Raw genomic sequence first — 12,170 nt, forward strand, 5'->3', positions numbered from 1 at the left:
AAAACGTTAGGCTGTTCGGACCATATGTGGAGGAGCTGTCGCAGGAGCCGTCAGCGGGCTGCCAAGGTGCAGGTGGGCGGCAGTCATGAAACTTCCCGTGATATTGTTGGGGGCTTTCTTCGTTGCCGCTGTACTTGCCCCGACATCCACAAAATTTTTAAAAATGCGGCGGTAAGTATACTCATCATAATCCTGTTTATGTCATTGATTAGGGCTTGCGTTGGGGCTAGTTGGAATAATATACTTGTACTTAGAAATCAGCGCTGGAGCGCTGAAACACATGGACGAGAATGGCAGAGACGAAGCGCTGTTCAGCACATAAAGCGTTTCGTCTGTGCTGTACTCGTCCCTCTGTTTCAGCTTTGCAGCGCTGCTTTTTATAAGTACAAGCATGTTGATGACAACTGACACGTGAAGGACCTTTCCCAGCAATCATGCGCTGTGAAGACGTCCACACTGACGAGCGGTGCTCACGTCCCTTAATTCGTGGCGGGGCACTTTATTTATGCTGAACGCGCGCGAGACTGAGCGCGCAGGCGAACTACAATACTTTGTTCCAGCTCGCTCAGGTTTTTGAGAGGCGACATGCTTCGGAAATCAAAAGCGCCCTCGTGGCTACGGCAGCACGCTGAACTGCGTATCACGTGCAAAAGCGGTGTTTCACTTTAGGGAACTTAAATTGCTCTGGCTAAAAAACACCCCTGACTTAAAATGACCAAGGTTGTTGGACAGTAAACCCCGAAAGAACGTAGCTGTTGTAGAGATACTTTAACACTTCGGAAAACATGAATTGCAGGAACATCGGCTTGATAAATAAAGTAATACTTTCCCACAGCTACGAACGCACGTGTCGTCTGCTTTCCATCAAAGCCGGCGTAGGGGCGCTATCGGGCCTTTAATGCTTTAATGCTACCTGCTCACTATAAACAGTGATTAACGTATCAATGTTCCCAGCATGCTTCCACTGAACGACTACATCCTGACTACAGATGGAAACATTGTTAAAAAAAAAAATATGCTTCGCAGAGTTTTCCGCGCTACACTCTGACAGTTAAGCTTTTCATTGCTCTAAACAAAGGACTACCACAAAAATTGATTGCCAGTCCTTTTAAGAACTGTTCCATCGCTTCCGAGATTGGAGGACGCGCGGGGCGCTATGCTTGATCTCTGAGCCCATGCTAGAGCATAACTAGCGCCCATGCCTAGTTCATGACCTCCGACATCATGCGCCCACTCCTAGTCTCCCCTATTACGAGGACGATAGACAGATGGCGCCACCATACCGCGCCACGTTTTAGGCTGGCCGAGCGCTCCTTGCGAATCCTGCGCGCTTTCGTCTCCGCAACCCTCCACATCCTTTGTGCACCTCAGGTTGCAGTTGCCCTTGCGGCTTCATATCTGCTCTGTGCGCACCATGCGGGGATCCAAGGGTGATGCCTGGATGTATATCCAGTTTAAAGGCTATGGACGAATTTCTAGCGGAACGAACCTTGGGTTGACATCTTTGTAAGCGATAGACCGCGCATTAGGTCAAGAGACGCGCTGCAGCTTTCAATGAAGAACGCGCTCCTCATCAACCATGGTGGACCTTGCAGAGAAGACACGACGTGTCACGTCGTGCAGAGAAGACGCGAAGCGCCAAAGTACAATAAAAGACTCACAGCGACTTGGCTTGGCTTGGGGCCTATGGGTATGGCTCAAACCACTACGGGGGATCGGCCATGAATTAGGGGCAGTTGGTAAAAAGGGAAGAAAAGTTAAAATTTCGGGGATGTACGCGCTTTGCAACTGTTTTGTTCTTCGTCAGCTAGAAGAAGGGCGCACTCTCTTTTTATAAGTACATTCTTGCTATGCGACGTGCCTAAAGCACCAAGCTTCTCAAGCGGTCGTTTGCACGAGGAAAAGTCGTCAGACATGCGGCCGTAGTCTAATGCTTAAAGCATCGGTCTTGTGTGCTGGGCAACCCGGCTTTGAAACCAACTATCGTACATTTTGGTGGCCATGTCTTCGCTCACGAGTTGCCGGAATTTCTACGTATCGGGCGTGTCTATTGTGGACTCTGTTTCTATCCTCTTTCCTGAGCCGATCCCGAAGGTTGTGCAGTCTAAAGATGTGAGAGGACTGATGATGATGACTGATGATGAACCACATAATTTATTCCGAGAGCCGCTTTTATGAAAACTGACTGAAAATGTTGAAAGGCGACTCGGCCTCTAGTTGACATTGATGGAACGTTGTTGCTCCAGCACGGCTCTCACAATAACTTATACTGTTCACAAACCTGCTCCCACTCACAACACGCCCAGGAATACATAGTCTTTCATCAAGTTCAACAAAACGTTGATTCCTTTCCCAACGTTATATATATATATATATATATATATATACACATGGGTGCATGGTTTCGTTATCTCAGTTGTAGAGTACGATTAAAACACTGTTTTTTTACAGAGATAGCTCTGCTTGGATAGTGCTGAATACATAAATAAAACACACACACACACACACACACACACACACACACACACACACACACACACACACACACACACTATATATATATATATATATATATATATATATATATATATATATATATATTCATCACTAGCCAAACGGATACCTATACCGTGCGCTTGTTTTTAGCATATGCAGCATGTTTCAAAGTCGCGTGTGGCAGAAACGAGAACACTAGTCCTTGACCGGGACTTGTAAAAATGATAGACATTACTTGCATGACAAATCGAGACGCATAACCAAATAATTAAAAGAACTCCATATATATTTTAACTAATTACCTTACAGCACACATTGCAGTTAAGGAATTGTAGCGGTGAGTTCGCAAGGGTTTATCCACCTGGAACTAATACTCAGGATGACACTACCTTTGAAATATACGTTCTCAATTTCTGCTGCGAAATACAGTGGCGTTCCAGTTAATTCTCTGATTGGTAAGATGACGTCTTATTAGAAAAAAATCGTAGTTTCGCCAAAAGGGCGAAGCAATGAATGCAATAGCAAGATGTTAGATTATTACACGAAGTGTAAGATTCGTAGCTGTAGTGATTGTTTGAATTGAAGCAAACGTTACTACTACTTCTCTGCATCGGGTATGCTCCAAACCTCTTTCGCGGGCCGGTCCCGGAGGTTGTGCACAGCCCCGCTAGTAATGTAACATCATTTTCAGGTGTGAGCTCTGTTACTCTTTCGCACTTTTAATATTTCATTCTGAGAAGATTTAGCAAGAAAGGCATGTGCTGTCGATGTTTTGTTTAATGATGACTGTTCGTGGGCTGCCATTCTCAAACTTCCGAGGAATAATTTTGCCAAGAATGTAGGACCTGGTATGAGCTACTTTAGTGAAATAGTGGTGTGGCGATATAACCCGCATGTACCGCTTGTCATATTGCGTGGCATGGCATATAACATACATATACCTAAATATATACGAAACCTCACGCCGACGACGACGGCAAAAAAAATCGCTTGGAGTGTCCATATAGTCTCTATCGCAATAAAAAGTGATATGACTCACTGCGCGCTATGTCAAGACTTACTCCCCTACAAGGGCTCACTGTAATACATGTACAGAAAGAGAAAGAAACACTAAAGCAAAAAAGTCACTTGTAATGAAATATAGGCCTCACGAGGTCGCGGGATCGAATCACGGCCACAGCGGCCGCATTTCGATGGGAGCGAAATGCTAAACCATCCGTGTAATTAGATTTAGGTGCACGTTAAAGAACCCCAGGTGGTCCAAATATTCCGGATTCCCCCCCTACGGCCTGCCTCATAATCAGATCGTGGTTTTGGCACGTAAAACCTGAAAATTTTATTTTCAATATAGGCCTAAACGCATGTCCAACTCTAATATTTGCTTGCACATTGGCGCAATCATCTACGAAAGCTTCGCTGAACACCGATTGCTAAAGGTGCATGGGATCCGCTCTAAATTTTTGTCCGCAGAGCCATCCGCTTTCCTGAATATTTAAAGTGCGGAGCACTTCAGGGGCCCGGGATGTCGTTCCTCGTCGGTGGGTGTCATGCACCACACTAGGTCTACGTAAGACATAAAATTCCGATAACATTCCCCTAAAAATGAACAAAATTAAACCAACTATAAAATATTATCAAATAAATTAAGGAAAACATCATGAATTCACGCATTCATTAACACAAATAATGAAAACTCAATCGAAAACACCAAGCTGATACTGAAACAAGCCAAGAGAGGGCGCCACAGCCTCACAAGTGGAAAGATTCCGCTAGGGCGCGCTGAAAGAGCTGTTCCCGCGCTGCAGCCGATCTACCCGCGCTCCTGGACGCTCTTCCCCGCCATGGACAAGGTCGATTCACATAGGTCGCGAAGCTTCGGGCGAAAAGCGGTTCAGAACCAATTGTCACCGACATCAGCAAGGGTGGTTATGGGAGCAGCGATTGAAGCGCGACTATGTTTGGGGGGAATAAACACTGGGAAAGAAAAAAAGCGTTTTTAAATTAAAGCGAGACGCAGTTAGATTCATTCAACGAAAATAAAATTCCTAATTCATTTCATATATGCATGGCGAGAAAAGATACAACTGTATTTTACTAGATAATTATCAATATATACCTTTTTTCAGGGCCCACCGTGAGAGCGCCCATCGATAGCGGTGGGCGTTGACGCCGCTATCACTTGCAATGCAATGCAGCTCTTGGAGTGCGTGGAAAGGCACGCTCGTAAAGTTCACCTTTTACAATACGCCCCCCTCACATAATGTGTTGTTTTGCATGTCGACGTTTGTCTGAATTAGGTGACGCGGATAGTTTTATTGTTTCTTAACCTGTGCAGTCAAAAGTAGTGAGTTGCGACCGTCAGATACTTGTTTGCTTAAGTTGTTTTCGTGCAACAGCGCTGGCCGACGGGCTTGGCGTCCGACGAAAGGACGAGCACTCGACGCAATCTACGCCCAAAGCGTTCGTACAAAGAAAGTCTGTTCTGTGCAGCGATGCGATTTCGACACCCGTATGGCTGATCTTTTCCGGCATCGCTTTTCGCGCTGAAAACTCGGAACGCCCATGAAGTCGAATGGCGGGGCATTTGAATATACAGCTATAATGGCAGGCCTCCGAAAACAAATTTCGCGCCTATGAGAACAAAATGACGTCACTTCTGTTTGTGACGGATATGACGTCAAATTAATTTTTCTTCCGCCGGAAGTGTTCCCTCCCACACAGATGGCGCTAAGCCCCATGAACCGCCGGTAAACAACCATGTTTTGAACGTATGGGCTTCTATGGAAGCTTCGCTACCAGGTATATCTACCTTGCCATGGACGCGGAACAGCAAGCACGCTTGGAGCGACAGTGGGCACTCGCCCGTGAAAGACAGCGCCGGCGCAGGGCTGATCAAGTGGTGCGCGCCCGAGAAGCTGAAGTTGCTCGCCAGCGCGGGCAAGCTAATCTCAACATCGTGAAAAGAATAGCTAAACACAAGATAAACACAGAATAAACCAAGATAAACACAAGGGAAACGTCGGCGAATCACTGCTCCGCACTTCCCAGCTTTCACGTTGAGTGGACTTCCACTAACGCCGAGTTTACCATTAGTTTTTCATTAATTCATCTGCGATGTCTTTTCATTCTTTGATAACCTGTGATCACTTGTAATTAGCCAAAGATTATCGACGCGAGTACAGAATAATTGTTCTTCGTACTGATACTCGGTTTACAGACACATGCTACCAAAGAAATGCGATCTCGCATTATCGGTGCTTGATGGTTATCTTTTGGATCTGGTGAATAATTTGCGCAAAAGGGCACCATTTCACAAAGCCACTAAGGTGGTCTTAAAATGTATCATCGTCGAGTTAATGTACGATGTACGCAGCTTCATTTACACGTGAATCGTCGTCGCCATTTTTTAGCGTAATTTATTGTCAACTTGTTCCGCAGCTGTGTGCATTCTTCTGATGGGAGCATCATAAAGAACTGAAAAAAAAAATCGTTGGCCCTTCCACTGCGTGAAGATGGATGATAAGCCAAGCTTGTCCCTTTGCATACCTAACCATCCACTACGTCATCAAATTTATGTTTACTGGAATGGGCCCTTGTGATTCACGATGTAGTGCGCGCTGATTGGCTCCGCTGTGTCACGCGACCCGATGACGTGAGTACAACGCGCGTTCATCTGCTGTGCTATACACCCTGTTATCTTCTCGGTTTTATCGGTTCACAGTGCTGAACGGAGCTAGTTTTCCCTTGAATAAAGATTCCCTACACATACCGCAAACAAGGTCTTCTGCACTAGTAGCGTAATGTTCATTCAAAACTTGTGTCGCTGTTCGTCGGAGCGGATCACACTGATGAGGGACAAGTTGTTCTCGAACCACAAACGCTTGCATTCGATGTCTCGAGTTTGCTCGGCGGCGCGGTTAAGCAGCATCCGCCCGCCACTGCCGCTTGCGATTCTTTAAAATTAAATCTGCCCATCACGTAAGAAAATGAATGGCTCATAACCCCGTAAACGAGGCCTCGTCATTACGACGACGGAAGTGAGAGAGGGAGAATTAACTTTATTAAAGGTCCTGAACGGGCCTAGGCACCCCTTACAGAGGCCGGCCCGGTGGCTCCGCCCATGTGGGGACTAGGAGTCGCAGCTCGCCAGCCACCTGTTGAGCTTTCTGGACGGCCTGGTGTTGAAGGGCCCAGTCGGGGCTCCTTAGGTGGTTGATCCAGTCGTCCTCGGTGGCAGGAAACCCGAAGATAGCATTTAGCGCGGGACACTGCCACAGCATGTGATCTAAGTCACACTTTGGATTTTGGCACTTAGGGCATTCTGGCCTTAGAGCTGGGAGGTATTTGCTGCATATATAGGGGTTGGGGTAACTGTGCGTTTGCAGCAGTCTAAGCGTTAATGATTGTGCTTTATTTAGTGTTGGGTGAGGTGAGGGGAATTCTTTTCTAGATAACTTATAGTGCGAGCAAATCTCGTGATAGGAGAGGAGTGGCTCCCGATGCGTGTTGGGCCGGTGAGCCGGCCCGCGTCCCCGCGCGGCGCGTGAGATCTCGTGCGAGGTTATAGGCCAGCTCGTTACCATTGGGGACCTCTGGTTGAACGTTGAGGCCTTCATGCCCCAGGAACCAGTGGATGGGCTTGTCTATGTTTATTTGAGCGGATGCTAGAATACTTAAGGCCGCCTGGCATAGTGTACCGCGGCGGTATGCCAGTGCAGCGGGTTTGCAGTCGGTAAATATTGTGTCGCGCTGAGGGCGAGCTAGAGCAAGGGCAATGGCCACTTGTTCGGCCTCGCAGGCTTTCTTTCTTTGTATGGTAAGAGCATTGAGGGCTGTCCCGTCAGGGGCGACCACCACAGCCGCAAAGTAGGGTTTGTCTACGTATTTAGTGGCATCTACGAAAGCCACGTCTGTCGCGTGTAGGGTGGCCGCTTTTAGTAAGGCTTGAGCACGTGCCCTTCTTCGAGTCTGATTATGCACCGGGTGCATATTCCTGGGGAAGGGTAGTACTGTGATTTTAGCGCGAAGGTGTTGCGGTAATGGTGTTGGATCGTTGACTTGAGTTGTGATAGGAAGACTTATGTGTGAGAGGAGTTCCGGTACGCAGCTGTCGAGGACAGGCTTATACATGAGCTGCGACATTCTTTGTGCTTCTGTGATTTCTTTGAACGTATTATGTACCACAAGGCCTAGCAGGCGTTGCGTGCTTCTCGTCATGGGTAGACCAAGTATTCGTTTCATGCATTTTCGGATGAGGTTGCCCACTTTAGTTTCGTCGCTTTGCTCCACGGGTGAGCGCAGACAGCGTAGTGAACGTGACACATTAAGAACGCGTGAAAGATGCGTAGTAAGCTCCCTTCTGTGAGTCCCGCGTGTCTATTGGCGACGCGTCGGGTGAGGTGAATGACTGCCTCAGCTTTGCATCTTATGCTCGGGGCAGTGTCCGTTCTGCGGCGTCCGCACCCATACTGCGCATGCGCAACTCTCCCCCATTCTCCTCTCCTACGCAGGTGCGCGCTTTCCTCCTCCCCTCTCCCCTCTCCGTCACAGGTGCGGCGCAGCAAATCATTGCATATAACTCTCTCTCACTCTCTCCCTCTATCTCTAAGGGTACGCCGGTAGGCGGCGCAAGTGTCGCGGCGCAGTATAAAGCGCGCGTTCGCTGTGAATCCATAGTCTTCAAGATACCGCGCGCACCGACGCTAGGAATCACGTACGATCTCTAAATAAAGACGTTGCAACCCCGCACAAACGTCTCCTCTCTTCTCAATACATTCTCTCACTCTAACTTTCATTGGGTTGTGTTGCCAAGTGAAACGAAACGGAAACTCGACGCGCACCCCCCGCGATGCTTCCGCATCTCACCATGGTTGCCCGTAGGGTGCGATGATGTGATTTTTTTGGTAGTCATTCACCTCGCCCGACGCATCGCTATAGACGCATAATAATTAGCCACAGATTATCTAGGCGAGTACAGAATAATCTTTCTTCGTACTGATACTCGGTTTACAGACACATGCTACCAAAGAAATGCGATGTCGCATTATCGGTGCTTGATGGTTATCGTTTGGATCTGGTGAATAATTTCCGCAGAAGGGCACCAATTCACAAAGCCACTAAAGTGGTTTTAAAATGTATCATCGTCGAGGGAATGCGCGATGTACGCAGCACTATCACACCTATATCGCCGTCACCAGATTTTCGCGTAATTTATTGTCAACTTGTTCCGCAGCTGTGTGGATTCTTCTGATGAGAGCGCCATTAAGAACTTAAAAAAAACATCGTCCGCCCTTCCACTCCGTCAAGATGGATGATAAGCGAAGCTTGTAATTTTGTATACCTAACCGTCCCATTTGCCATCAAACATATGTTTACTGGAATGGGCCCTTGTGATTCACGATGTAATGCGCGCTGATTGGATCCGCTGTGTCACGCGATCCAATGACGTGAGTACAACGCGCGTTGATTTGCTGTGCTATACACCCTGTTATCTTCTCGGTTTTATCGGTTCACAGTGCTGAACGCAAGCAGTTTTCTCTTGATTAAAGATTCCCTACACATACCGCAAACAAGGTCTTCTGCACTAGTAGCGTAATGTTCATTCAAAACTTGTGTCGCTGTTCGTCGGAGCGGATCACACTGATGAGGGACAAGTTGTTCTCGAACCACAAACGCTTGCATTCGATGTCTCGAGTTTGCTCGGCGGCGTGGTTAGCAGCATCCGCCCGCCACTGCCGCTTGCGTTTCTTCAAACTTAAATCTGCCCATCAGGTTAGACAATGAATGGAACATATCCCCTTAAACGTGGCCTCCCCATTACGACGACGGAAGAGATGTGAAATTCTACGCTGGAATGATGAGCTGCAATGGAGCCAGCTGTGGAAGAAGACGACGAACGCGGGAGCAATGGCACGAGCACGTTCGTGCGGTTGCGCCGAGGGGATGCCAACTTGCCAGCTGCGGAAGAAAATGACGACGCTCGAGCCATTGCTGATGACGATAGTTTCTGCCACGGCCGCTCGATTTTTTTTTATCCAGCGGCCGTGGTTTCTGAGAACAGACATGGACGTTCCGGCTTGACATAAATATTCTTGGCGGTGCTCTGTCCGCAGAAAGGTCCGGATGTAGATACTTTTTAACGCTCCGTGTCGCGGAAAATGCGGTGTCGGCGTCGGCGCCCAGTGGGGGGAAATTACAGTATTTATTTAGGTATATGTATAAGCCACGCCTTGCTATGTGACCTGCGGTATATGCAGGCTATATTGCCATACAATTATATCACTTAAGTTGCTAATACCTTGTCTTACATTCTTGACAAAGTCATTCCTCGGAATGATAGCCCACAAACAAGTTTCTCGGTGCGAAACACCGACAGCGGACGGCTTTCTACGCTAAATCTTCTCGGACTGAAATATTAAAAGTGCGAAACAATAACAGAATCCTGAAAATGATGTAATTTCTTTAGCGCAGCTGTGCACTACCTCCGGGATCTGCCCAGGTAAAACGCCGCATTTTTACCAGAAAGTTCGCCTTTGTGCATAGCATTCACCACCAGCGTTTCCCGGTAAACATTACGGTTCCATAAACTGCAGTTGCCGGGAAGCGTGAGACGCAGTCAAGGATCTTTGAGTGCTATCGCGTTCCACTCTTAAAGGCCAAGCTTAAGCGCATTCCATTTTTATTGCAATTATATGGACACTCCAAGCGAATTTCTGCCGTCATCGTCGTCGTCACCGTCGCCGTGAGGTTCTGTATAGAGTCCAACGGCGATGAAATCGTCGCCGCGCGCCGTAGGCTGTATGTGCGAGTGAATGCGCACGAAGGACGCGCGCTTTCACGGGGAGCGACCGCACGGCGGAAAGCAAACGCGAGTTCTTCCGTCGCGCGAAAGGCCGTGGGGGGGGGGGGGAGAGGGAGGGGGGGGAGGCGACGTTTAGCTGCGGAACCAAATGCGTATTTATATAAAAACGTTGCGATATAAAAACGACGCTGCTCGACGAGTGTCCCGTTCTGATCTCGTCGAAAACCTCCGAGCCGCCCCAGAGCCACCGGCAACAGCCACTAGCGCCGCGGGCGTTCGGTGCGAACGCTGGCAAAACGCCGACGGCGTCAGCAGTTCTGCGCGTTGCTGGTGCTGCTGCATGTCCAAGTTTATACAGCTGATAAAACTACTATCCTTACTCCGTATAGCTCTCTACTAATTTGCTATCGCAATTGAAGCTTTTTTCATTCATTCATCTGCGAAGACTTCTTTATATTTTGATAAGATGTAATTGTTATTGTAATCTGTAACTTGTAATTAACCGATTATCGACGCGAGTACAGAATAATCTTTCTTCATACTGGTACTCGGTTTACAGAAACATTCTACCAAAGAAATGCAATGTCGCATTATCTGCGCTTGAGGGTTATTTTTTCGGTCTGGTGAATAATTTCTGCAAAAGTGCACCATTTGGCAAAGCCTCTAAAGTGGTTTTAAAATGTATCATCGTCGAGAGAATGCACAATGTATCCCGCTTCACTTACACATCATTTTGGTGTACTCGGTGTACTGAATCGTTCGTTTTCAACTTGTTCTGCAGCTGTGTGAATTGTTCTAATGGCGGCACCACTAAAACAATGAAGTAACAAAATTTATTTTTGGGCAGTGCTCTGTCTACAGAAAGGTTCTAATGCAGACTCTTTTTTGTAGGTCTTATGAAGTTAATGGGCTCTTTCTGATGGGTTAGCAGTGCAGAGTATTTCACCGGTTATATGCGAAAGGAAACTGCTAGTGCTACTGCCGAAGGACACCATTCTAACGATTTCCGCGCGTTTACAACGCTTCCCACTATGCGCATGTGTCATAAATCAAGTGACTGAGCTAGCACACATGTAGCGCAAACTTAGACAAACTCCAGAGTCGACCAAGGCCTGATTAGTTAGAGTTAGAGGAGATTGAGTTAGACTTAAGGGTGCGGAAAGTTTGCAGGATGTGTGCTCCCTCCCTAGCGATGCGACACGCATATGTTAAGCAGGCCTGCATTTGCGTACTTTTCTTTTTGATCCCGTGAATCTCATTCGATGACCACGAAAACGTTCTCCTGCTCTCTAAGGTTGTTTTCTCTTTCTTCATTTGCTTTCGCGATGTCGATGACCCAAGGGTTTTGAAGAAAAGCCCGGAGCGGCGATCGAGCGTGGTGTCCCGGCCGCATTGTCTTTCGCCTATCTTCGTCAGAAATTCGCCCTCGTCGTCTCAATCTTGCGCTTTCAATCTGCTCAGTCATCCGGAAACAAGACGTTTACTTGTTGCTTGCGCATCGGAAGGCTCTTGTGTCACTTCTGGTTCTCGTTAGCACCAGGAAAGATGTTTCTAAGATTGACTTTCTTCTTACGCTCTGACCAACTCATTTTTCTGTCACTTGCCCTTAGCAGCCCAGCTGCCCGACTTTGGTCTTTTATAAACTGTTTCCTCGTCGATAAGTTAGAGAATTGGGATTTCTCATCTCAGTTCCGGATTGATGGACTTGTTTTTACACCGGGTTTAACGTGCAAAACAGTAGAGAGATTACAACAGATGCTGTATATATATTGTAGAGTTATACAGATTAGTTTTCACCAATCGGGATTCTTTAATGTACACCCGAAACTAGGCGGGCGAGAGAGAGAGAGAGCGAAAGATATAATGATAAGAA

The sequence above is a fragment of the Dermacentor silvarum genome, chromosome 5 (genome assembly GCF_013339745.2).
Source record: "Dermacentor silvarum isolate Dsil-2018 chromosome 5, BIME_Dsil_1.4, whole genome shotgun sequence".
Classification (NCBI taxonomy): Eukaryota; Metazoa; Arthropoda; class Arachnida; order Ixodida; family Ixodidae; genus Dermacentor; species Dermacentor silvarum.